The following is a 27,625-nucleotide window of genomic DNA, read 5'->3' on the forward strand; positions in this document are numbered from 1 at the left end:
ATAGTAGTTTGAGGTTTGTGCCTTACCACTTGAAATTGGCTGTTGTCCTTTGACTCAGTCTTTTCCTCATCTGTTTCAGGCTGTGCAACAAATTTTCTTTTCTTCTTTGGCTCGGTAGCAGTCTTCTTTGAAGTTTTCTTCTTCTCTCTTGCCTCCTCTTGGGCTTTTTGTGCTACAGCCCTTGTAGTAGGTCTCTTTGGTGCTGGAGCAGCTACTTTCTTTCCCTTGGGTTGAGGAGCAGGAGGAGTTGTGGCCTTTCTTTTTGTGACCTTGTTTTCAATTTGTGCTTCCTCAACTTCTTCTTCCTTAGCACTTTCCTCTTCATCTTTTCCTAACCCTTGAGTCAGACCTTGTGGTTCATCTTCCTCATCTTTGATGTCTTCTTCTTTCTCTTCTGTTGTTCCTTCTTCTCCAACACCAAATTTTCGTTTAATTTTCCTTACCAATTTTTCTTTCTTCTTTACTGCAAAGGCAGTTTTCAAATATGTTTTCACCCTTGATTTCACCACATCATAGGTTCCAAAGGCTTTTGCATTCTTATCAACTTCTTCTGCAAGGAGGGCTGTTATTACTGCAGAGGCTTGACCAATGTCAAGTTCATATCCTAGTGGCCTAAGCCATCTTACTCTAGGTATTATTGCTTGTATATAGGTATAATCAATATCTACAAGAAAAAAAATGTCTTTTTCATATTTGTCAGTCAATGAAACTGGAATTCTCATTCTTTGTTTCATGGACTATTTGAAGTCCTCAAAGTAACTAGTCATTTGGGCATCAAAATTATCACCCATTTGTTCAATATATCCATTGATTTGTTCAACAATTATTTTTTCTAGACTCCATCTCACCTTACCTACAGAAGGAAATTCTTTCATCAGATAGAAAAACATGCACACGAAAATGGATCCAAATTTGCACTGAGCTCCCTTGCTCTTCCTTATAGCTCCCAGATTCTCATTAATCCATTGAAACATGAGCTCTGCTAGATCATAAGTATGATCCTTTTTGATCAATTTGTATGCAACATCAACTGCTATACAAGGCACACTGTTTAACCTGCTCGACTGATAGAACTTGTGTGAAATGATTCTCATAGAAAAATCTAGTAGGGGTTCTGTGATTGTATCTATAGTCATTCCCCTATTATTTCATTTAGCACCCGTGTTTCTCTCTATTATTTCTCTTTTATCACTATGCAGGGTCTTTGGCTGATCTAGGGTTGGAATACCAGTAACCCTATGAATAGTTTTCTTGGAGAATTTCACTGGCCCTGTTTCTAACCAAAAGGCTCCATCATGTATTCTGCTCAAAACTATACGTACCCATTCAACTTTGAAAATAGTAAAAAATTCTAGGGTTTTGGTTAATCCTTTTCTCTCGACTATTGAGAACTCATCTTTCAGTATGTTGTTCTCACATAACATGTCATATGCATTGTGAATTTCTAAATCTCCTATGGCTCCAATTTTGCAGTTATAGCATCTACGGACATCTTGGACCATAACAACTTTATCAGGAATAACTGATAATGCACCTGCAGGATCCTTCTTATATGCGACTTCTGGGATGGGCTTGAATTCTGGTTGCTTAACTTCATTACTAACCAACTGTATCTCATGACTCTCTTTGCTCTTAGTGGTTCTAGACCTAGATGCCATTGTTTGCCAAACTAGGGTTTACAGTTTAAACAAGTTTATAAACACTACGTAGCTCGACACTTAAGTAAAAATACCTCAAATTGATGAGACTCATGCTGAATTGCTGTGGAAATCTTCACAAATGGCTTCTAAGCTGACCTTGATCTTCTGCACTCTTCTCGTCTTTGCTTTGTGTTTGAATGGTAAGAAATGATCAAAAATTGGATTATGTACTCTTTTAAAACAGAGTAATTAATGCTTAGTGTGCCGACAACTATCTACTCAACACCTGAAGGATTTTGACTTCACTCGGCTCCTATTGATATTTCACAACTCGGCATTATCTATCAACTCGGTCGCTGTTAGCAACTCGGCATCTGAAGACAATTTTGGCAGATTTTGCAAGACTCTTAGTTTTTCATCTTTGCTTATACTGATTTCTTCTTTGCAATTCTTCTATGTTTTGGGACTGATGTATGATGTGACTTAGTTTATCAATCCCACACACCCATTCTTGCTTAATTTGATGAAGTGTGATCACTTGACCTACTAGGTGAAGTGATCTCTACACTTGATGTGCTACACTCATCTTTCTTCTTCCATGTCTTATTCATCTCACTTTTGATGTTTTCAACATCTATCTTTGCCTTTCCATTGTTGTACTTAGAGCTAGGTGCCTTTGACCTTGTTGGGCAATTCCTGCTGATATGACCAGTTTTTAAGCAACTAAAACATGTGGTTTGACTCAACTATCTTTTATAGTTTCCCCTAAAATGTGTTCTTATGCAATTTTGGGGTATATGTCCATATTCTTGACAATAGTGACAACTATACCTGGTGTTGTAATCCCAAAATTCATGGTTTGATGCCTTTGTTGATTGATTTGATGTCCACATAAGCTTTGATCTGCATTTAAAAGCTCTATGTCCATATTTCTTGCAATTATGACAGTTACCCTCAAATCTTGATTTCTTAATAATCTTGGTTCTACATTCATATGCTTGATGACCTTGCTTCTTTCACTTATGACAATAGTTTACATTCTTATCATGCTGATGGGCATTCTTGCTTCTACATACACTAGATGTATGTCCTTTCTTTCCACAGAAATGACATGTAAGTTTGATATTTTTACCTTTGTCGCTTCTTTGTTCAGCACTCTTTGATGATTCTCCAACTTCAGTGCTGTTGTATCCAAGTCCTGATGTATCATGGATTGATCTTGGGGATTTCAATAATTGCTTAAAATACTTGATGGCTTCATTGGGTTTGTTGAAGCTTTCTGAAATTTCCTTTTCTCTTCTTAAGTCATTCTGCAATTGTTCATTCTGCATCTTTAGTGTAGAGATCTCAATGTCTTTCACATTAAGTTCATGATGAAGGTTCATCATTTGGGCAAGTGTATCCATCTGCATGTTTGAGATCCTTGTTAATTCAGTACATTTTTCTTCAAGTCTGTTTGCAAGATTCCTTTTGTCATTTTCCATCATAGCTTTATCTTCAACTGCTCTTTTCTTTTGTTCAGTGATTTCACATAACATTATGGCCTGTGATTCATGTTCCATCTTGAGAGATCTTATCTCATCTGTTTGGTCTTTGTTTTTCTCCATCAATTCTACAATTGTTGCATCAAACTCTTTAGTATTTCCATTGGAAAATATATTTGTAGTATCAATCTCCTTGTAGTTTATCTCATTTTCAGCTATGGCCAAATCCTTCCTTCTTTTCAATGAGTTTCTCAACTTATCTCTAGATTCCTCCAAGCTATGCAGAGCAAGTTGCACATCTATCACCTGCTTTTCAATAATCTTTCCAAGTTTGAAAGCTTCCATCTTTAGATCTTTTCCTCCAAGCTGTTAGGCTTTTTCTTGTGAGAACCTAATCCACTCTGATACCAATTGTTGGAATATTCAAATATGGAAAGAATACTGATGAGAGGGGGGCGAATCAGAAGTATTATACTTTATATAATAAAACTTTTATCTGAAAGTAAATTGCATGCATGTAAATACATCATGAAAATATGAAACTAAAACATGCATCAACAACACATAACACTGGAATTTGGTAACCCAGAAACCCTCCAGAAATAAGAAGGTAAAATTGGGGTGGGGATGATACCCACAAAAATTCACTGCAGTAATATGGTTCAACCACTTCTGATGGTTTGCCCTATTGAAGACCTGCACTGTTAAAGGCTTTACACTGTGTCAATAGTGACCAGGTTAAAGGATTTACAAACACTTAACATGAAGTGTCACCCTGTTAAAGGATTTAATCACCTTTTGATAAGGATCTACAAATAGCTGTTAAGCCAACCTATCTACATAGGATTTCCTTTCTAATACAATGGTAAGAGAGTATTAGGTATTATAAACCTGATAGTTTGCAATCCTTGATTGCTGAATGCAAGCACTTGTTTTGTTTTCTCTGATCTTGATCCTTTATGATTTGATAACCCTTGTTCTGAAATTAGATTTCCTTATACACCCTTGTATATCCACTCGCATCTCTTTACAATGAAATTCCATCTTCCTTATAAAGACATTTGAGGATTTAGGGTTAGATATGGATCTACGATCCACATTGAATCTCAATTTCCTACTCAATCCTTCCCTTTTTGCTGATTGGTTGCATGCCTTTCCAATTTTCCAATTGGCTGCATGCAGATTGCATAGGAAATGCAAAAGATTCGTTCTTATCTCTAGATCATTCGAGATTTACCTTATGTTGGCTACAAAAATGGTTTACATCATAGTTTGTACAATTACAAACTCTTATGCTGATATCCTGAGTTACTCGGCTCCTGGAGCATTACTGATGCTCGGCACATGCTGTTTCCTGGATAGCTCGGCACCTAAACAAAACTGTATCACTCGACACCTTATGTTACTTGGCACTTGAATAACTTGGCACTTGATATCACTCGACACTTGAATAACTCGGCACTTGATATCACTCGTCAATTGAATAACTCGGCACTTGATATCACTTGACACTTGAATAACTCAGCACTTGATATCACTCGGCACTTGAATAACTCAGCACTTGATAGTGAAAAATGGTTAAGTGTATTGACACTCAGTTGTCAAAATTATTCTTTAGACCAACAGTAACCTAATAACAAGTGTTGAGATTGTGCATAAAATTAGTCAAGATAATTATGTTGGAATATTATAATGGTAACTAAAAGTAATGATAGTTGAGGTGAGCTTCTTATATGATATAATTGGATGATTAATTTATGATAGAAAACAACTAGATTTAACTAGAAAAAATAGACAGGATGTTAGTGAGATGATGTAGTACTTGAATTGTAGATGGGTAATTAGTAAAAAGGAACATGACATTCTATAGACATTAAGATGTTGATCATTTAGACTCGATGAGGAATCCATGTGATGTTATTTAGGAAAGGTTATCCATTCTAGTTTATGCTTATTTGTCATGATGATATTAATTTGATGCATTCATAGTGATACTTTTCTTATCATACTATGGTTCCATGCGATGTTGATTAATCATGTTATCAATTATGTATTGAAGTATGATTTATATGTCCTAATGGTAAGAAATAGAATTCTACATCTACATTTGGTACTCCAATACTGATGTGTATTGATTAATGCTATAATTGAAATACAAATCAATAATCATGATAAATGGTGTTTTACAATATGTATTAGAGAAATTCCTTGAATGCAAGTGTAAAGTGATAGTTATGTTATTGTAAATGAAGACAACATAATGACGTCTCTTCATGTTGATTTACACTTTGTTATATCACCATGGACAAAAGGATTTATGGCTTTAATGTTACATATCTCATATCTAATTTTATATGCTTATACCTCATATTGGGCTACATATATTTTCACAAGTGTGCAAGACTTAAGCCCATGGACATATGGAGAACCTTTTCTACGTGTATTGTTGTGATATTCCTTGTGAAGCCAAGGTTAGCCCCAAAGAGGGCATGACCTAATTATAATTGTAATATCATTGCAAAAATGTTTTGGAATGTATTGTGTAAATTGTAATTTTAGTTTTGTATCCTTGTTAGCATGCCAAATGTTTGTATGTGATGTATTTTTTAAAGTAGTGTCAATTGACACATGTGTTGTGATGTGGCATACCAAGTGAGTTGGATGGGTAGTAAAGTGACCCTTGGTTAACCATGCAGTGACCCAAGGAGAGTTTTCTTTTTTATGGAACCAAGAGAGTTGTTCCCCACTCAGATTTTTGAATCTAAACTTGGAGTAGAATTTTAAGAGGGAAAAACCATCCCTAGGGTTAGTTTAAGACTTCTTTTTAAAGCCCATATGGTATACCTTGGGGTTAGGAGCATTTTTAAAGTCTTATACTAATCCCTATGCACCTCATAGGACACCCAAAAGTGGATTTTCCTTAGTGGGATAAATTTAAAAAGGTAGACATGGGGAGCAACAACGGGGGGCGGGGCGGAAAGAATACTAGGGAATTTATTGGAGAATGGGGAGTGGGATAGTGTGTATTGAAGAAATTAAGGAGAATTTAGGGAGACCATTAGAAAGGAGGGAGATCTAGAGGAATTTGGGGGAGGTTAAGGGAAAAAGACAAAGGAAAAGGAAGGAAGATTGGAGGAAGAGGAGAGAGAAACCAACTTGTGCAAGTTTCAAGTTTGAGGAAAGGTTAGTACCATCTCTTGTGTATGCATGCCATGTTATTTACCTTTCCATATTGTGTTCTTGCTTGTTTTGGCATTGTGGTTCATGTTTTGTAAAGGTGATTGTGGTGTTTTTGGGTTTTCATGTGTTTCTTGAGTTTTCTTGGTTATTTTCTTGTTTGGCTTTGTGTTTTGGAGTTCACAAGGTGAGTCTCACCCTTGGGAGGGAAGAGAACCTTGTGGGGTGAAGGGTGTATGGGGAATGCATTAGGTTGAGGGTTTCTCCTTGTGATGGAGAATAATGCCACACTGGTTGGGGGTCATAAGGGTTTTCCTTACTTGGGGGTCATAAGGGTTGTATGAGGCCTTATGATGGCATATATGATGTTATGGGCAGCCTTATGAAGGAGTATGTGATGTTATGGATAGCCTTGTGAAGGCTCATGCCATGTGTATGTTATTGCAGTTTGGAATTCTCCCATTGTTCATTTTCACCTTCACCCCTTGAATGGATCAATAAGTGATCCTAATGTGATAAGCCTCAGGTTTTGCGAGTATGGTAGGAGTGGTTGTGTGTAATGTAAAAATCTATTGTATGTATATGTGACTATGGTTGTGATAGTATGTGAACCCCACCTAGCACTAGTTCTCGTAGCGTGGGGGTGGCCTTGAAAAGGCCTATGGTTGGGAGGAAAGTGTTCCCATGGGCTTGCGCATGTGTGTGTTTCATTGTAGGTGATTATTGAAGCAAAAGCTTGGCAACAAAGATTGTTGCTACTTTTCTATGTGCAAAGAAGTGTAGTCATTGTATTTTAAAGTATGAAGGGAGAGTCTCCCATTGTGTACCCCTTTATGGTCTTGAGTCTACTTATATCCTTTATTTGAGAAGGATGACTGTATATACATTTGTGATATGCACTACTTGTATCATGTGTATTCCCACTTGTGTTAAGTAATGGGAAAGTGTGTGACAAGTGTTAAGTAATGGGAAAGTATGTGACAGTTTAGTGTGAAGGAAAAAGTACTAGCAAAAGCTTGCATTTGTTGTAAAAGAAAAATGTACTTTCCTTGTCTGTTCTTTGAAACTATAGTTATTTACCTTTATTCATGTTGTATTTAGATGAAATTATATCCTTGTAATCAATTAATATATGTTCTTATTTCTGGTTGGTAATAAGGTCAGAATTATTCATGTTCCAAAATTATTAGTGATGTATTGATTAAAGCACATATTTATTATCATTGGGATTACATTTAATAAGTAGATTGAGTTAGTGAATAAAAGAAAAAAATGGAAAATGTAAACCTTGTGTTCTAAAAAATGGAAAACAATTAGATTGCAAAATTATTATCATCAACCTAGTTTATTTCTTCTAAAGAAAAGAGAGAAAAAAATAGATAGTGTTCTTAACTATGTATTTTGGGACATGACAGATAACTTAGATAATATCCACTTACGTACAAAACTTCAAAATTTCAAAACTTTAATTTTTTTGTAAAAGCTTATGACTCATTAGTCATACGACAAAATTCAATAACTCCCCCTGAGTTGATTGTGCTATTTTGTATTTGAATCAAAATCATTTCTCCTTTTGAGTAGATTTTTATTGACTGATATGTGGACTTTGTTTCTGTTATTGACTGATCTTGTCTCAAAAATGGTATCTCCCTCAAAAATATTGTCTCCCCCGTACTTCTTATTTCTCCCCCATGTTTGTTTCTCCCCCATTTTGATACTTATGTTGAAAAGTTATACACTTAGAGTGTGTTTGTCCAAAAATGTTTTGTGTACCTCAAGCATTATTTTCAATGCAACATCCCAATTATCACAAGCTACCTCCAACGATTTGATTTGGGTGGTCCGCTTGACAACAAGTTGGACTAAGCCTTCATGAGTAGAAAGATGTGAATCTTTCTTCATGAGTATTTTAGCGAAGGCTAGTTCGTTGTGCAATATCTCCATATGTGGAGTCAGAATGGACAAGATACTGATAAATTTAGCCTTGATGTTTGCTTCATCAATATGTAACATCGCTAATTGACTTTGGGAGTTTAGGAGGTTCCTAAAATGTTTCTCACTCTAGGCTAGAGATTTTGGAAAAATTATACCAGATGATTGTATATGACTCTCCAAACTTAGTATGTGGCTTCTTATTTCTTGTGTGAAGAGTGTGGGATTACACAATTTGGTGTACAAAGAGAAAATGTTCTCTAGTCCCTTCTTCACATTGTTAGTTTTGGTTTCTAGCTCAACCTATGATAGGGCAATAACACTTGATATCTTTTCATTGACCTTATTTTGAAACTTTCTTTTAGATCACTCAAGTAACTTTACATTTGAATCTAGGTCTGCATCATTTACCTTCTCAACAAGGCTAGTTAGCTGCTCTATGATCGGCTTGGTTTCTTCTGGTGTTGGCAGGCTAAATGCATGAAGAAAAAAATGCTTGATATCTATCAAAGCTTGTTTCTGCCTATGATCCTATCTGAGCAGTTCTTGTTGTTCCTTCCTTGCAAGAGCATCCTAGAGCATACTCATTTGCTCAATAGTGATGGTTACAAAATCAAACTTGGGCAACTCAATCACTTCATCTAAGTTCACATCTACAAATGATGTAACTTCCTCTACCTTGGATGTGCTCGGACTTGGCCTTGATGATTGTAGAGGTATAGCTTCTATACTCAGCCTATGAAGAGCTTGACTTGGAGGAGTAGCTGATTCTAGAAAATTCACTAGTATTTGTATTATAATTTTCTCCTCAAGTTTGGCACTCATACCTAGCTCTTCAGTCTTATCCTTTGCCTTCTCTACATTCACAGATGCACCTTGATCTTGTGTTGTAGGTGCACGAATATCTACCTGACCTATTAGAACTTGTGTTCCTTCATTCTTTTCTGTGTCATCCTTTTGTTCTCCAACTATCTCATCCTTGTCATTTGTATGTTCCTTTAGATTGACTAAGACTAGAGTACCTTGTATCAATGTACTGGCAGTGGAAGTTATTGTCTCCTTTCTTTGATATACCACAATAGGTAATGTAGGTTGTACAAATGTGAATTGAGGACGGGCTACTTATTGTTGTACTTACTCCCCTATAGATGCCTTGTCTACCTTCTCAATTTCATCAACGCTCACCAGCATAAGATGTTCACATAGTTTGGCTTGGGAAGTGGATTCAACTAGTGTCTTCTTCAAGTCTTCCTCTGTAAGGAGATTGATGTTTTGAGTAACAATATCAAAAATATCCTTTATCATTACACTATCACTTTCTGTATTCACCTCATGTTGTGGAATAGCACTTGACGCTAGTGTATCTAGTACACTCTATTATTTCTATTGTTCATCCTTAGCTATTGTATCTAGTACACTCTATTATTTCTATTGTTCATCCTTAGCTAGTGCCTATGTTTCTTCATGTGTCTCAGTGCCTTCCTCTTGTGCAACTATCTCAATGTCAACTGAAGTAACCTAAGTTACTTGTTGGTATTCATCTTTTTCCTCACCTACCTCAATAGGTGTCTACTCAATTGCCTTGGGTGCTATCAGACAATTTAGAGATTTTTAAATTTGGGTAGTCTTTTGTACAACACCCTCAATGTTATTCTGTAGTTTGTGGAATGCCCTATATTTTGGTGCAAAATTTCCTTGCATGCTTCTTTATTGCCTTTGTCATTTGTGCCTTATCCAATTTTAGCATCACTTGTGCAAGTGTAGTCTCTTTGATTTGTCTTTTAGCATGGAGACTATATTGCCACTTCTACTCAACTCTATCAGATAATTCCTTTGGTTCAGAGTTGGAAATCTCAATTGGAGTTTGTTTGAATGTTGCCATCATGGTATAAATTGACTCCTCCACTTGGTTCATCTCAACTTTTCAAAGTTTGTCAAACTCAATATGTGCAAGACTAGACAAATTAACATTATTCCTTATATCTTCACATGTATTGTCTAAATCTGAAGAAGGACGATGACTTACTGCTTTGAATTGGCTATTGTCACCAGATTCGGTCTTTTCTTCATCAAATTTAGCTAGAGCTCTGTATTTACTCCTTGGTCTCTTCTTTGGCTCCTCTTCCTTGCTAGTTGATCTAGCCCTCTTCTCTTTTGGTTTTCCTACTTCTTGAGCCTTTTTGGTGGTAACCCTTGTGCTTGCTCTTATGGAGGGAACTGTAGGATTAGGTTTTGCAACCTTCCTTGGTTTGCTAGTAGTTGAGGGCTTAACTTTCCTTTGCTTTGGCTTGGGTGCTTCACTGGCATCTTCTTCCTCGACACCCTCTTCAATTTCTACTTCTTTTGCTTCATCTTCTACTTGACTTTAAGTAGGAATATCTTCTTCTTCATCATATTCTTCTTCTTCTTCATCATTTTCTCTTTCACCAAATTTTTCTTTAAGTTTCTTCACAATCTTTTTCTTCTTCCTCATGACTGTGACAGCCTTCAAATCCATTATTATCTTAGATTTTGCCACATCATAGTTCCCAAAGGTAGTAGCCTTAGTATCTATATCTTCTACAAGTAATGTTGTTATTTTTGTAAAGGCCTCATCCACATTAATTTCATAGCCTAGTGACCTTAGCCAACTTACCCTTGGAACTGCAACTTGGACATATGTAAAATTAGTGTCAACTAGAAAACATCATTAAAATGTTTGTCAACTAGTGAAATTGGTATCCTCAGTCTTTCCTTCATTGACTGCTTGAAATCTTCAAAGTAGTTGGTCATAACTAACTCAAAGTTTTTTCCAAGTTGCTCAATAAATTCACCTATCTGCATTGCAATAGATCTGTTTATTTTCTATGCAACTTTACCAAACGTGGGACTTTATTATGTACATAAAAGAATATACATACAAGAATTGAACCAAATTTACATTGTTCACTTTTTGATCTTACTTATAGCTCCCAAATTTTCTGACAATTGTTGCATCTCCAACTCGGCAAGATTGTATGTATGATCCTTCTTAACTATCTTATAGCCCATGTCAACAACAATACATGGTACACTGTTGAGCATGTTGGATTAATAGAATTTATGTGATATAATCCTCACTACAATAACAAATTAGGGGGTCTGAGATTGTATCAATTGACATGCCTCGTTTGTTCCATACTGCCCCTGTATCCTTCTTAGTGACCTCTTTAGATTCACTCCTCATGGATTTAGGTTGGTCAAATGTTGGATACCCACTAATTCTATGTACAATTTTCTTTGTGATTTTCATTGGTCCATTATCCAACCACATAGAATTGTCATGAATTCTACTCAGAACTATCTTAATCCATTTAGTTTGAAGACATTTAGGAAATCTAGAGCTCTAGTCAATCCTTTTCTATCTACAATTTTGAATTCTTCTTTCAATGCTCCATTTTCATACAATTTCTCATTAGTTTCCATAATCTCCATGTCTCCTATGCTACCCACCTTGCATGTGTAGCAACATCTCACATCTTGAATCATCAAAACTCAAGGTGGTATCATTGACAACACACTAGATGGATCCTTCTTGTAAGCAATATCAGGAATGGCTCTAAAATTAGGTTGCCTGATCTCATTGCTTACCAATTGCACATTCAAAACTTCTTTACCCTCTTTAACCTTAGGAGCTAAAGATCTAGACGACATCTTGTAAACTAGGGTTACAAAAATTCAAACTCCATAGCTCAGCACACAATAAATACCTTTGAAAATATGTTGTGATGGTGTCGAGTGACTATTGAGTTTAGCTGGCAAATGCTTGGAGTGATCTTTTCAATTCACCTTTCACTCCTTATGCCCTCCTTCAAATTTTAATGATGTCAAATGAGTAGAAATTGATTTTATAGACCTTAAACCTCATATTTATTTCTTAGTGCTTACACAACTGTAAGCTCAGCTTCAATAGAGATTTTGACTCAATCAACTTCCATGAAGTTCCCTTTTCACTTAGCAACCACTACGAGCTCGGTCAACAATATCACCTTTGATAGCTTGGCATCAACTAACATTTCACTCGGCAACCATAGTGAAACTTTTCGTGCTTGGCAGTAACATGAAAACTAACAAACCTTAAATATTTCTTCTAGATTCGTAGTAGCACTTCACATCTTTCTTCATGCAAATATAATCTTTTTAAAACTAATTCCTTGGAACTGATGTACAGTTTATCTTTTAAATATCAGTCCCACACATACTTCTTGATTGCTTAGTTGGAGTTGGTGTGATCACCTGACCCATTAGGTGAAGTGATCCCATCTGAACTTGATGTGCTACAATCTTCTTTTCTCTTCCATGTCTTGTTCATCTCATCTTTGACATTCTCAACATTTGCCTTTCCTTTGCCTTCATTGAACTCACTGCTTGGTGCCTTTGACCTTGTTGGACAATTCCTACTTATGTGACTAGTCTTCAAACAACTAAAACATATGGTTTGACTCAACCATCTATTGTAGTTACTTCTAAAATGTGTTTGTATGCAATTTTTAGCAACATGTCCATACTTTTGATAATAGTGACAACTATACCTAGCATTATAATCCCAATTATGAGAGTTCTCATTATGTTTTACCTTTGTCTACTTGGTTGATGACCATTTAGGCTTAGATTTACGCTAATATACTCTATGTCCATACCTTTGATAGTTATAGTAGTATCCTTCAAATCTTTGTGTGCTTATAGCCTTGGTTCTGCATTCATATGCCTGATGACCTTATTTGTTGCATTTATGGTAATGACCCATGAACCTCTACTTAGGATTCTGATTCACAGTCTTGCTTCTATAAACATTAGCAGTATGACCTATCTTACCACGATTATGATAAGTAGGTTTGGAGTTCTTACCTTTGTGACTTCTTTCTTCTCCACATTTGGATGATTCTCCTTCTTCACTACTAGTGTAACCCAATCCAGAAGTGTCACTGTTGGATCTAGGGGATCTCATCTATTGCTCAAAGTACTTGACGGCTTCACTAGGTTTGTTGAAACTTTTAGCAAACTCTTTTTCTCTTTTTAGATCATTTCTCAATTGTTCATTGTGCAACTTCAATGTTGTAATCTCAATATCCTTTGCATTCAATTCATGATTTGCAATCATTATTTGACTTAAAGTTTCCAATTGCATGTTAGTAATCCTACTTACTTCTGATGTTTTCTCTTCCAATCTATTGGTCAAAATCCTTTTTTCATATTCATTCATGACTTTGTCTTCTTCAACTTTCTTTTTCTACTCAATCACTTTACATAGCAATACTGATTGGACTTTTATTCTCTTTTGAGATTTCTTACCTCTTCAGTTAGGGTTCCATTCTTTTCCATCATATTTGCAACCATTGCATCAAATTCATTGGTGTTTCTATCTGCAAATAATTTAGTGTTAATTTCTTGGTATTGTGTGTTATTCTCTTCAATATCTATTTCTTTTCTTCTTTTTAATGATCACTTTAACTCATCTCTTGCTTCTTTCAGTTGATGTAAGGCAAGTTGTATTTCAATTGTTTAGTTCTCAATAGTCTTTCCCAACTTAGACTTCCATCTTTAAGATCTTTTCTCAAAGTTGAAAAGCTTTACTTTCTAGAGAACTCAGTTGTAATAACAATTGTTGGAAATATAATAGGGAAGTAAAATCTAAGAGTGGGTGGGGGGAGGGGTGAATCAACACTTAAAACTTTCAACCTAAAAAACTATTCACCACACATCCATCTCACAATCTATGCATATAAACTAAAATACCAAATTAAGGATATACATCCATAGCACGAAAGTAAAATATTCAACACATGCATGACACAAGATATTTGGTTACCTAGAAACCCTCCAAGGAGAAGGTAAAACTAGGGTGGGGATGACACCCACAAATCTTTACTACTATGGTAATAAAGTGTATCTAATGAAGGTTATAATATTTTGATCATGAAACATGATCTACCCTGTGAAAGGTGTGCCCTATTAAAAGCTTACAAGATTCTTAGATCTTACCTTGTTAAAGGATTTAAACACCCTGCTAAAAGTATGCCTGATAAAAAGACTTTAACTTTTAATGAAGTAAGCACCCTGTTAAAGAATTTACAATAACTTGTTAGGACTACTCGATTAAGAGATTTAACTGATTCACCTATTAGAATGTCTCTATAATGATCCTTTGATTAGCACTCTATTGCTTGATATCAGATCACCTCTATACTAGTGTGTACTTGATCCTCTCTAATAAGATGTAACTCTGTTGTCTTTTGATTCCTTTCCTTTGTTCTCCTTTAACTGATTCTACAATGTAACTCAAATCATAACACCTTCATCACCATGAATGCTCTATTTGTGCATGCAAACTCTCTTCAATTCTCCTTAAGCATTCTTAGAAAGTTTAGGGTTTATCCTCCTTAAGAAGACCTAGGTGACTTAGGGTTAAGTATGAATCAATGATAGTGATTCACCCATCTAGCCACTTAATCCTTCCCTTTTTCTTATTGGATGCATGTAATGCATAGGGATTTATAATTAAGATTCATCCTTGTTATCAAAGATCTTAAAACAATCCTTAAGTTAGGCCAAAAATGGTTTACATAGAACTTTGTACCATTACAAACAACTATGTCAAAATTGTGTAACTCGACACTTGAAACCTCTGATGCTTGGCATCAATTGTAACATCAACATTGTAACTTGGCCTCTGAATGACTTAGCATCTGAATAGCTCAGCACATACCATATGCTCGACACCTACTAGTTACTCAGCTCATACTAAATATATGTAGCTCAACATATACTATCTAACGACTTATGCTCGACATGTATTACTTGTTTGGTATGATCTAAGTAAATGAATTGAGTATATTGTCACTCATATGTCAAAACCAATATGATATTAACAGGGTCTATCCTCTAACAAGGAATATTTATATTAGTACATCATCTTGTGGGTACCACCCCCATTGGTTTTTTCCCTCTAATCAAGGGTTTCCCTAGTTAACATATCTGGTGTTAATTGTGTATAAGTATCTTGTTGTGGTTTCAGTTTATGTTACTCACATAGTTAAGTTTGTTTAAGGTTAATGTTTGTGATCATAGTTGGATCACTTGGCATCTGAATAGCTTGACACATACCATCTTCTTGGCACTTGAGTGACTTGGCACTTAGTAGTTATTCAGCACATACTAAATATATGTAGCTCAACATATACTATCTAACAACTTATGCTCGACATGTATTACTTGTTTGGCATGATCCAAGTAAATGAATTGAGTATATTGTCACTCATATGTCAAAACCAATATGAGATTAACAAGGTCTATCCTCTAACAAGGAATATTTATATTAGTACATCATCTTGTGGGTACCATCCCCACTAGGGTTTTCCCTCCAATCAAGGGTTTCCCTAGTTAACATATCAGGTGTTAATTATGTATGAGTATCTTGTTGTGGTTTCAATTTATATTACTCACGTAGTTAAGTTTGTTTAAGGTTAATTTTTGTGATGATAGTTGGATAACTGATTCTCCCCCCCCCCTCTCAGTTATATCAGTGGACTATATATTCTAACAAAGCATTCATGATCAAGAAATAAAATAAATCAAGAAGGTTTACTATTTGAACCCATTTGAGGAAATACACATGAATATTAATTTCAAACAAAATCAAACGAGCATTTGTCTTCAATAATCAATTTTATATTTGAAAGGGCCCCTATATCCTTAATTCAATTTTTTTTCAAAGTGGGTTCAAGGATAATCATTTTATATTCCAAGTGGATTCAAGGATAATCATTTTATACTCAAAATGGATTCAAGGATAATCATTTTATATTTAGAGTAGATTCAAGGATAATCATCTAATATTCAAAGTGGATTGCATATATTCATTTAATATTTAAAGTGGATCCATAATGCATTTTTAATCAAAGTGCTCATTTTAATATTCAAAATTCTTACTTTAATATTTTAATATTCAAAGTGGTCATTTTAATATTCAAAGTGCTCAATTTAATTTTCAAAATGAATCCTCCATTTTGAATAAAATAATCATAAATGGATCCATCCACTCATCTTTGAATCATTCTCCACCCTTGATTATGTTTGCATCTTAGCCATCCATTTTCCTTTAAAAAGGAGGTTCTTCCTCTCTTAATTGCATCTTAACTTTTCTATTGTTATGTTGCAAGATTTGCAGAACTTCTTGCTTGTGGAGAACTTCTTACTTCTTGTCTCATTATTTTAGCTTAGCTTCATTTTAGTTTTCTTTCATTGCTTAGTAGCTTAATGAAATTCTATTTCAGCTTTCCTTTCATGCTCTTAGCTTAAATAATTTAGTCTAAAGAGGGATTTTGTAATATCTTTCTAGCTTAGATTATCGTTCATTTTCATAGTTTAGCTCGCATTCCACATTATTAGTTTATATTTGCATTTGCATTTCTAGTTGCATACTTGCATTGCATTCTTTGGAAATCTTGGACATTTGCACTCTTGCTCTTGTTCTTGAATCTTCCATTTCATGGTGTACCTTGTGATGTCTTTGCATGTTTGGTTCATTTGAGAGCCATATTCGTATACCTCACACATAATGGATAGGAAGCTATAGGCTGCCATCTAAGTTCTCTAATTCATAGAGTACCTTGGATATAAGGGTCTATAGAAGTGTGACCCACTTTTATACACATGGTATATTGATGTTTATAGGTTTTTCATTTCATTAAAATCTATGGTTCTTTAAATAAATGAAGATGTAATTGAATTGGTTGCAAATTTGAAGTGTAAAGAATTACATACATTTGGATGAATATAATGTCATTGAATTTTGTACAAATTTTTTATTATAGTAATTAGTAGATGTATTTGAATACTTGCATTATAGAATAGTTAAATGTTTGGTTTAACTTAACAATACTTGTAATAAATTTTAAAAGTTAAAATGGGAAGGATATAATCATTAAATATTGAGTAGCATTAATAAATATTAGATTTCCCTTATACACAAATAACATTGACATAAACAAATAAGTTAAAACAAAAAGATAGCAATAGAAAAATAAATGGATTTAAAAAAAAAGGAATGCATAGATTTGCTCCCAAAATAATTCCAAGGAGAGCAAGTTTGTTCTCTAGAAAATGTATGGGAAGGCAAATTAATTCCCAAAATGAATTACAGGGATTTTAATAATCCATTTTACTATTTCCACCTTGTCTTATGCACACCATTGAGATAAGAAAAATATTAAATAAATCAGAGGAAAGACTATGTAGTTTTGGTTGAGGGGACACATGACTTGGAGTGGTCCATCCCCACCATTTCCCTCATCCTCCTACCAAATTTGACTTTAATTGAATAGGAATACTTTAGAGCATAAAAATAATTTTTTTTTCTTGTCCACTAAACATGTATGGGGTCTAGGGAGCCCACTAGATAAGTGAGACAAATGATTAGGTAAGTGGGACAAGTGACTAGGAAAGTGAGATAGTAGGATGAGTAGGATAGTGAGCAGGATGCATAGGATCAGATGAGTAGGCATGTCCAACATTATTTTATGTAAACAAATAGTTTCTATATGGAGCCCACCATGTATGGGGCCCATATCAAACTAGACTACCTCGTGGGGTCCACGTGAAACACTATTCACATAGGGCCCACATGAATCACTATTCATCTAGCCCCACATGATTTACTATTTATCTAAGATCCACATAAATTACTTATCACCTTGTGGAGGACACATAAGTTACAATTCACCTTGCGGGGCCCACACCACACGAGGTGAATAGTAACTTATGTGGGCCCCAAAAAGTGAATTGTAACTTATGTGTCCTCCACAAGGTGATAATTAATTCACGTGGGTCCCAAGTGAATAGTGATTCATGTGGACCCTATGTGAATAGTGTTTCATGTGGGCCTTATGTGAATAATGTTTCATGTGGGCCTTATGTGAATAATGTTTCATGTGGAACCCACGAGGTGGGTTCCACTTGATGTGGGCTCGATACATGGTGGGCCTCATCTAGGAACTATTGGTTTACATAACATAATATTTGGCATGCCTACTCATCTTATCCTATCCATCCTACTCACTATCCTACTCATCCTACTACCCCACTTTCCTAGTCACTTGTTCCACTTACCTAGTGGGCTCCCTGAACCCCATACATGTAGAGTGGACAAGAAAACAAATTTATTTTTATGATTTAAAGTATTTCTATTCAATTCGAGTCAAATTTGTTGGGAGGATGAGGGAAATGGTGGGGATGGGCCTAGGGATGGGCCACTCCAAGTCATGTGTCCCCTCCACCAAAACTACCTAGTCTTACCTCTCAATTGTTTAATATTTTTCTTAACTCAATGTGTGCATAATACAAGGAGAAAATAGTAAAATCGATTATTAAAATCCTTATAATTCCTTTGGTAATTAATTTTCCTTCCCATACATTTTCCAGAGAGCAATTTTCCTCTCCTAGGAATTGTTTTGGGAGCAATTTTATGCTTTCCTCTCTAAATGTGTTTCCATTTATTTCTCCTTGTGATAATGAATCATCTTTTTGGTAGGGATTGGATTTGACATCATGAATTATTAATGATTAATATATTCTTTCACCAATGTATCAACTTAGTCAATTTAAATTTAGCTTGTTAAATCTATTTAGTTCCATAGGATTAAAATTGGAATTTTGACTTGAAAAAGAGATAGTTATTTCTTCAAAATCTATGAAAGCAAATAACCTAATTGATGCAGGGAGCTCCCTTAATACCATAAACTTATAACAAAAACATAGAAATAATAGAAAATGTGATAACAAAATGTGGACTTCTTATTTGCACCGCAAATGCAGAATTACAGAATTCATCAGTACAATATACTAACCCACATGGGTGCCTTCATTACAACAATCTACAAGACAAGCTGCCAACTATCACCTAGAGCTATCTTAGACAATGTTCTGGTCTTTCTTAAATAGGCAGTTGTATGCTGCCCAGGAAGGTTCTAGATGCTCAAACTTAATACCTAGGGCTGACAGATCCTAACAATACACATAGAGTTGACCAAATACATCTTTGACAAATTATTTTAGAAATTTTGGTAGCCCAACTCCCAAAGGCCATAACTCACGAACCGTTACTCCGATTAGCTATTATAACCACTTTTCGAAAATGCTAGCTCTTGATCTACAAGCTCAAAATTGTCCTAGCACCCTTCTGTTGAGTTTTCAAACCTCATCTGGGCACTCTAAGGCCTCCAATGGTGAGCTTGAAGATTTTTCAACAAATTTTTCCACCAAAAATTTGCAATAACTTCTCCAATACTTATGCTTGAGCAATGAGATTTTTATGGTAGGCTTACAAATTTAAAATGAACCTTCCAGTAGAAAATGAGAAAATTTCAAGCTCATATGAAAAACTTACTAAAAATAGCAAGTTCTCATAAATAGTAACCACCATGTCTACTAGTCCTTATTAAAATAGAAAAGATTGAAATACAAATATTTTTGGGTGATGCAAGATTGCTTTTACACCCTAGATACTCTTGCATCACTTATCAACTTGCATTATTGATATGGATGAATTTAATTTTAAAATTCATAATCATAAAAATACTTAATAAACATTCTTTCATAATAAATAAACTACTTAATTCTAGAGTCCTTGTCCCCATTTTCTATTCGTTGTAGACTATTTTTCATCTTGTTTCCTCTTCCTAGACAATTTTTGAGGTTGATCTTTATTAGAAAATGAGGCTTGACATTGATCTACTAGAATTGCTTGATGGTACACTTCCATGTAGTATGTTGCTTTCCATCTAGCATTTTCTAGATCTTGCATGAGATCAAGTGTATGAGTTAATAGTTGGACTACACTATGAAGAGTCAGCACATGATAAAAGTGACATCTCACTCTCCCTCTAATATTTCTGCCATCATTTAATTTTGTGGTGTGTAAGATTATAAATACTAAAGCTTGATAGTAATTGGAGTCGAAAGATTAGTCTATTTATAAATGTTGAAGTGTAACGAAAAAAAACTCCACCGTTAGAAAATCACTCACACCTAACATTTAGAGTTGTTACCTTGAATCAATCCAATATTAGTGAGTGTTGTCAAATTGAACTAAGAAGTTTATTTATGAGTGTTAAGTGTCAAAAGAACACTACCACCATAAATTCCATCACATATTATCTCTTAAATAGTTACCTTGGATCATTCTAAATTTTGTTAGGGGTAGACAATACGAAAAAATATGATTTCAATTAAATAGAAATTCTAGCTCTATCAAATTTTTGAGCAATATCCACCTATAAATACTGTCGTGGTTGGAAAATTATCATTCACACCATGTTCCTCAGTAACCCTGGTATGACCATACCATGTTTATAAACGTGAATTTCTTTTTATTTAATGTAAGTTATTCTTTGGGTGCTTTCTTGTACATTATTTCTTTTGTCTTATTGTAATTGCCAACAATGTGAAATTTAATGTTGGGCTACTTAGCCAAGTTTCATTTTAAAGGTCTCATTTTACATAGGGGACATGTCTTATTTTTGAAGGTTTACTATGTGACCACATTTGATTTTTTAATATAAAGTTATTGAATTGATTATTTTCACTTTTGGTTGTAAGTTTATTTATTGAGGATTCTTCTAGTGGGAAATTGGCAAGTGTGTTGTGTTATAACTTATGAAATGACCATAACCAATAGGGATTGTTGAAAAACCATAAGGGAAGTAAATCACTAAGCAAATCTAATTTTAGAGATATGAATTTTTTATAAAATGCATTATTCTTTTCTATGTCTTGAATCTTGAAGACTTCCATTAGCATCATAGTAAGAACTACATTCTTGCATAAAATTAGTAAAAGTTATTAATGAATATTATGTAGGTAACATAATATTGACACATATATTCAATGATCTTATAAGATTAATCTAATAAAATTCAAGACTACGAATCGTCAGCATGATAAAAAAAGGTTTTTAATTGAATTACACAAAGTACTTAAGGGAGTCTCATATATTAAATTGTCTTGCATGTAATTATATTGTAACCTTGGTACTTTGAGATATTAGGGTTACATATAAAACTAGAAAATTGTGGAATTATGCAAGGATACTTTGAAGTTATCTTTGTAAACTATCTGTATATTGATACTTAACCCATATATTTGTGGAGTACTAATCTTTAGAAAATATGTAGTCACCATAAATAATAGCTTATACATGAAATTTCATAAAGCTATACAAGAAGCACATATCTAATACCTATGTATGTACATGTGATGTCTATATTAAAAGGTCCTTTTGATTAAGACTTAGTTATTGTCAAGATGCGATAAGGTCATGCAATGTGATATATGTCCTTGACATTGATTGACTTCTAGGAGGAAGTCAATTTCAGGGGAGGAAGGATATGAGACCTCGTCATAAGCCATCATAACTCAGCTAACACATTTATTTTGATACATTTTGACTAGATATTTTGAGACATTATTTGACTTATTTGATAATGTAAGTCATTACATTATGTGATTCATATTTTTAGATGTAGTGCGATTATTTACATTATGATAATTTTATTGATGATTTTGATTAGAACATATTTTATATGCTTAATGATTATGTGTACACATGATCTTATATGCTATTGGATAATGGAAATTGAATCATATTTAGATACAAAAAGTTAGAAGAGTATGTTTGACAGTTATGAAATGACATTGATAAGTATATCATAATGTGAAAATTTTGCAAGTACATATATGAACATTATTTGAAGAAATGAAAAGGCTCATTGAAATGAAATTGTAAATTGTAAATTATCAAATATGAATTCAATTATGCAATGTTGATTGTTATTTATATGTGATTTTTCATTGGACTACTGATATTTGGATTGAGTGTGTAGGAAATTTAACCATAGTAATTTAAATCGAAGAACCAATGACCAAACCTATGTCCAATCTGTAAAAGCCAAGGTTAAACGTAATGAAGAGGTTAAATCTCGTGGTTACATATTTTATTTTGTAATCATAAATTGAATGTGTGTAATAGATAAAATTCATTTGTGGAAGATGTTTCACTTTAAATATGTAATGTAATTTTATGGTGTCACTTGACACTTGTAATGCTTAAATGTAAACGTTATGTGGGAAATGTGTTGGCAAAAGACACCTAACCTATAACTAAACTCATTAGATGAACCCAAGTCAATCCCACTTGCCAAATAGTGTCATGAAAAGTGTCATAATCATGATTTTCGAATTCCCACCTAATAGTGAATTTTGAGTGCTCATTAGTGGCCCTAGGGTTGTCATGTTAGTGAAAATTAAGTGCCCATATGATATACCTATGGGTGGGGGACAAGTTTTAGCATAGGACAACTTATTTTTGACTTTAGAAGCCCATTAAAAATAAGTAAGTATTGATGCACGAAATTCCACTTACCCACTCCCATCTTGAGCCATGTGAGAAATTAAGACATTTGGAAAGAGACTTGGGAAGGAAGCTTGCAAGAGAAATGTGAGACTTAGTGATTTTCATTACCCACTCTGTAGTTTTTGGAGATTTTTTGGGGGAGAGGTGTTCTTGAGAGTTGAAGCAAGATGAAGGATTGGGCTCTTCTCAAACATCAATTTTCCATAACATATTGTGAAGGTTGGTGATCTTCATTACCATGCATTCTTGTTTTATATTTTCAATAGCTTAGTATATGTTTGTAAATCTATTGCATATGTGTATTATATGTTTTGTAGTATTGAAATGCAAAGGATATGATTTTGGGTTTTGTTTGCAATCTTGTTCTTGTTTATTTTTTTATTTTCTTGAAGGGTTGTTTGTGATGGACATCACTCATGCTTGGGAAGGGGTTAGTTGAGACTCATGGAGAAGAGGGACAAAAGGCAAGGTGTATGGGCCCTTATTTACCAAGTCTTATTATTTGGAGGCAATAAGGGTATATGCCATAAATTATGTATAAAAATGTGAATATTATGAGCCTTGTAAAGGCACAAAATTTTATGTTTTGACATTGGCATCTCCTTCCTGGGTGTTCCACCTTCACCCTTTGTTTATGGGTTCTTTGATGAAACCTGATGTGAATTCTTGGTATGAGAGTTTAATGTTGTTACTTGCATTTATGGGTTGTTTGTGTAACCTGTTCGACCTTGGTTCTTCTAGCTCAATGGTTGGTCTCATAGAGACCTAGGTTGGGAGGTGAGCTCTCCATGGTTATGTTTATTGTTTTGCAAGTTACGATATGGAGTAAGGTTTTATGGATTATTGATGGATAGCATGGGAGTTCTTGAATCTCCTATTGGAACCTTGTAAAGAAGGAAGTTTAGGATTGTTGTGATCAAGAATTGATGTTGGAGAATTCTTCACTTGTGTACTCTTTTGTTTTGCATTGTTATAAAATTTATAGAAGAAAGAGTGTCTATTTCATTGAAATATATCATTGTTATGTTAAAATGCTTTTGTATCTCAAGAAGAAATCATTGTTGTAATTATGAAAGTTGGGCTATAATGTATATTTAGACCTCTTCAAAAGAGTTGGTTCATTGTATTCAATAGATCTTGAAATAAATAAAAGCATATTTGAATTTGTTGGAAAAAGTTAGAGTTGAAATGACATATAGTTATACTTCAATTTTAATTAAAAAAAGTATAAGTTAATTTTTTTAAGTAATCATTTTATGTACAAAAATATAGTTTAGAAATATATTCATTTCAAGTTATTCGCATGATTCATTTTAATAATAAGACTAGAAATTTCAATGAATGTTAATGGGTGAAATTATTAAATTAAATGGTCATATATAAAAATAATTGAGATTACTATTAACATATTTTCTTCTATTAGAAATAAACTCTTAAAGTTGGGAAAACAAGAAAGGAGATCGAATAAACTTAAAGTAAGCAAAATGGAGTAGAGAAAGAAGAAATGGAAGAACATTATAAGGAATGCATAAATTTGATCCCAAAACAATTCATAGGAGAGAAAATTTGCTCTCTTGAAAATGTATGGGAAGGCAAATTAATTCCCAAAAGGAATTTGAAAAATCTATTTTACTATTTCCTCCTTGTCTCATGCACACATTGAGTTAAGAAAAATATTAAACAATAGAGATAAAAGACTATGCAGTTTTAGTGGAGGGGACACGAATTGAGTGGCCCATCCCCACCATTTTGGCAATAGCTATCTAGGCATGAATTTGGTCGTGCTTGGATGCCCCTTCCCACCCATGCCAAGCTCTGTTTACACCATTTTCGAGCTTGTACTATTGACCGATTTGATAGATTTAGTTACCTCTGTCACTTTGCTTATGTGCCCTTTGTTGGTTGTTTATAGCATAATAAGACAAATTTCCTTAAGATGAGGTGGATGAGAGATTTTGGTAATGTTGCTTCCCCATCAGCCTTCCACTTCATGCTTACACTTTATGCATCAATGTTTATGGTGGGAGAAATCCATTTTATGGTGAGAGAAACTTCATTCTCCAATCTATTTATTTAGTGTAGGTATATTTTGCATCATATAAATTCTATCATAGTATAGAGATTCATTGGTTCCATTTATGCCCTAAGCAATTAAATTGGAGGAGATTGTTTATAAACGCTAATAGTTTGTAGAAGCTATCATCACTTTCAATTTGGATCATAATTGCTTTAGACGTCATCAACAAAGTTGCATGCCATTCTTTTCCACATCAAGTTACATTGGGTATTATTTATAAAAAATATAAAGAAAGAAACAAAATAAGTATGCGAGGAACTAAATCAGACTTTGTAATTATCAATATAATGCATTATGCATATCATATTCCTCTCTAATATTGTATAAAACTTGATAATAAGTATATTCAATTTTGATTTATGCCAAGTATATCATTTCTTTAAGTTTTTCTTGTCAAAGTTTGGTGCAATTGTTGTTTATCAATTTGTATTTCTATTTGATTTGACAATCGATGTAGACACAAAAATGTAAATACTAATCATAATATCAGATAATAGTGAGTTATGTGCCAAGTGTTTAATGAAATATTAAATATCCAAACTTAAGAAAATATATCAGAATTATAGTAGGGGTTCTTTTAGTGGCAAAAAAACTTAACAATATTAGCTTCTATGTAAAATTATTTCAATAAATTGAAAAACATTAATTTATATTTATATTTTTCACTTTTATTAACTAAATTACGTCATTTAATATTTTATTTTTAAAAACATTTATCTTTATAATATATTTTCCAAGATGTTTATATTTTAAATTTAATTGTTTATTTAATAATATCTATATTTTATTTCAATTAAGAAACTATTTCTCAATAAATTAAAATAAATAATTTAATACAAACATAAATTATAATATTTCCTAATTACTTTTATGTTAAATTTAATTTAGAGAAAAATAAATGTAAAGATACCTTATATTTTGAATCCTAATGTCAATATCACTGTAGATTAGAAACTTCTAGTTAATATAGAAAGTTATTATTAGTCACATGAGAAAATAAGTTAAATGGAAGTGCACATTATTATAGACTAGATAACATATGGCCATAGCAATATATCATAAAGTGATATATGAAAAAATAGTCTGGATATATAATTAGGTATTACCCACATGCATATATACTTATATTATCATGTCAATCATTGTTATACAATAAGATCATAAATAATAATAATAATATTAGCTATATACTTGCATAAACTATTGAGCAATCCTTTTATTGATGGGCAAATGAGAAATCTATTTATATTATCTTATTATATACTAATTTTTTTAATTAAGTATATATGATATTTATAGAGTTCTAACATATCTAAACATGATGGAGAGCCACTAACCATCTAAATATTCTTCAGAATCCAAAATGGGTAGAAAGTTTGAATGAAAATCGCTTATCTAGCTAGTTATACAAAATGTGCTCATTGAAGGAAATACCTTTTCAAGTGTTGCACTTATGTGCTAATATTCCTTTTGAAAGACTCCCTCATTTTGTTAAAAGAAAAACATTATTAAATGATAAAGAAATAACATTTATTTGTAAATCATATAGAGAGTTTAACTTGGCAAACCTTGTCAACCATGCTACCAAAATGTATTTGAGAATTGCCTAATTTAAATATAATAATGAGTTGAATGTCTTATTTTATATTTTTAATTTATTATATTAATTATTATAAATACATTTACATGTGTATAAATAAATATTATTGTGCCTTTTGACCCAAAGATAATAGGAAAGACAAAAAATCTTAAAACATGAAAAGGAAGTGGAGGTTTGTTTAGAAAATGGGTTGTTAAACCCACTTTATAGTTAAGGTTATGTATGAAAAATAAAATGTTGCTCTCATTATATATAATAATTTTAGCCATCAAGATGCTAATGGTGAATTTTCTAATAGAAATGACGACCCTTCTCATGATTCAAAGAGTATGGTTACACTAAGACTATCACATGAATGCAAATCATATATCAAGTCATTATTATTAATGATTGTTGGGATAGATACAATTTTTGAGCAACATTGTTTAAATCCTACTCTAACACATTTGAAGAAAAAAAGTCACATAGATCTCAGTCATTATTCTTTTATCTTATCTATTATATTTAAAGAAAAAATAGATACATATTTGCTAAGAAAATATGTTATGAATGCATAGAAAATGGTACTTTCTCTTTGATCACAAAAAGATGAAGATGATGCAAAAAGTGTTTGTTTGTGGCATATAGAGGAGAATGATAACTTCTTTTATAAAACACTAAAAATGAATGAAATATTCTATTTACCATAGGCATTCAAACACAATGGATGCGAAAAATGATGGTGAAGTATTCTCATAACTCAATTATTGCAATAGATTTTATATTTTTAACAAATAAATATAGTGTAACTATACCAATGTCATCCATATTTATAGATCTCATAGTTTAGTTGATTTATAATTTATTTAATAAATTAATTTATCATCAATTTTGTCATGTGCAGTATGAGTTATTTGCATTACTTGCATTTGATGAACAAAAAACTGGTGTACCTGTTGTGTGAGCCATATTTTCAAGAAATAAAATTCAAGATATATATGAATGGTTAGGAGAAGTTTATAAAAGGGGTAAACAATGTAAAAAAGATTAACATGTCAATTTATTCATAATAGATGATACAAGTGTTGAGATTGAAGCAATCAGGTCTTATTACTCTTTAATTATATTTATAGATTATACTTTTACATATGTTATATTTAAAATAAAATAAAAATTATTCAATAATTGACTTTTTAGACTTACAAATATTTATAAATGTAACTTGTTGACCATCCTTCAATTGTCGGGTAATTTTGTGTATTTGGCATGATCATAGGACATTGTTGAAGAATATACATAGGTAAGCCAATT

General features: G+C 33.2%; 1 long non-coding RNA gene across 1 annotated transcript; it reads left to right on the forward strand.

The window, feature by feature from the left end:
• Positions 1 to 22,341: 22,341 nt before the first annotated feature.
• Positions 22,342 to 23,355, forward strand: LOC149537970 (uncharacterized). Its single transcript, XR_016356509.1, has 2 exons — positions 22,342 to 22,877; positions 23,051 to 23,355. It is a non-coding gene; the product is annotated as an uncharacterized LOC149537970 (long non-coding RNA).
• Positions 23,356 to 27,625: the final 4,270 nt, after the last annotated feature.

Source organism: Cupressus sempervirens, chromosome 9 (assembly GCF_028749045.1).
Source record: "Cupressus sempervirens isolate cs-2001-9-10 chromosome 9, ASM2874904v1, whole genome shotgun sequence".
In the NCBI taxonomy this organism is placed as follows: domain Eukaryota; kingdom Viridiplantae; phylum Streptophyta; class Pinopsida; order Cupressales; family Cupressaceae; genus Cupressus; species Cupressus sempervirens.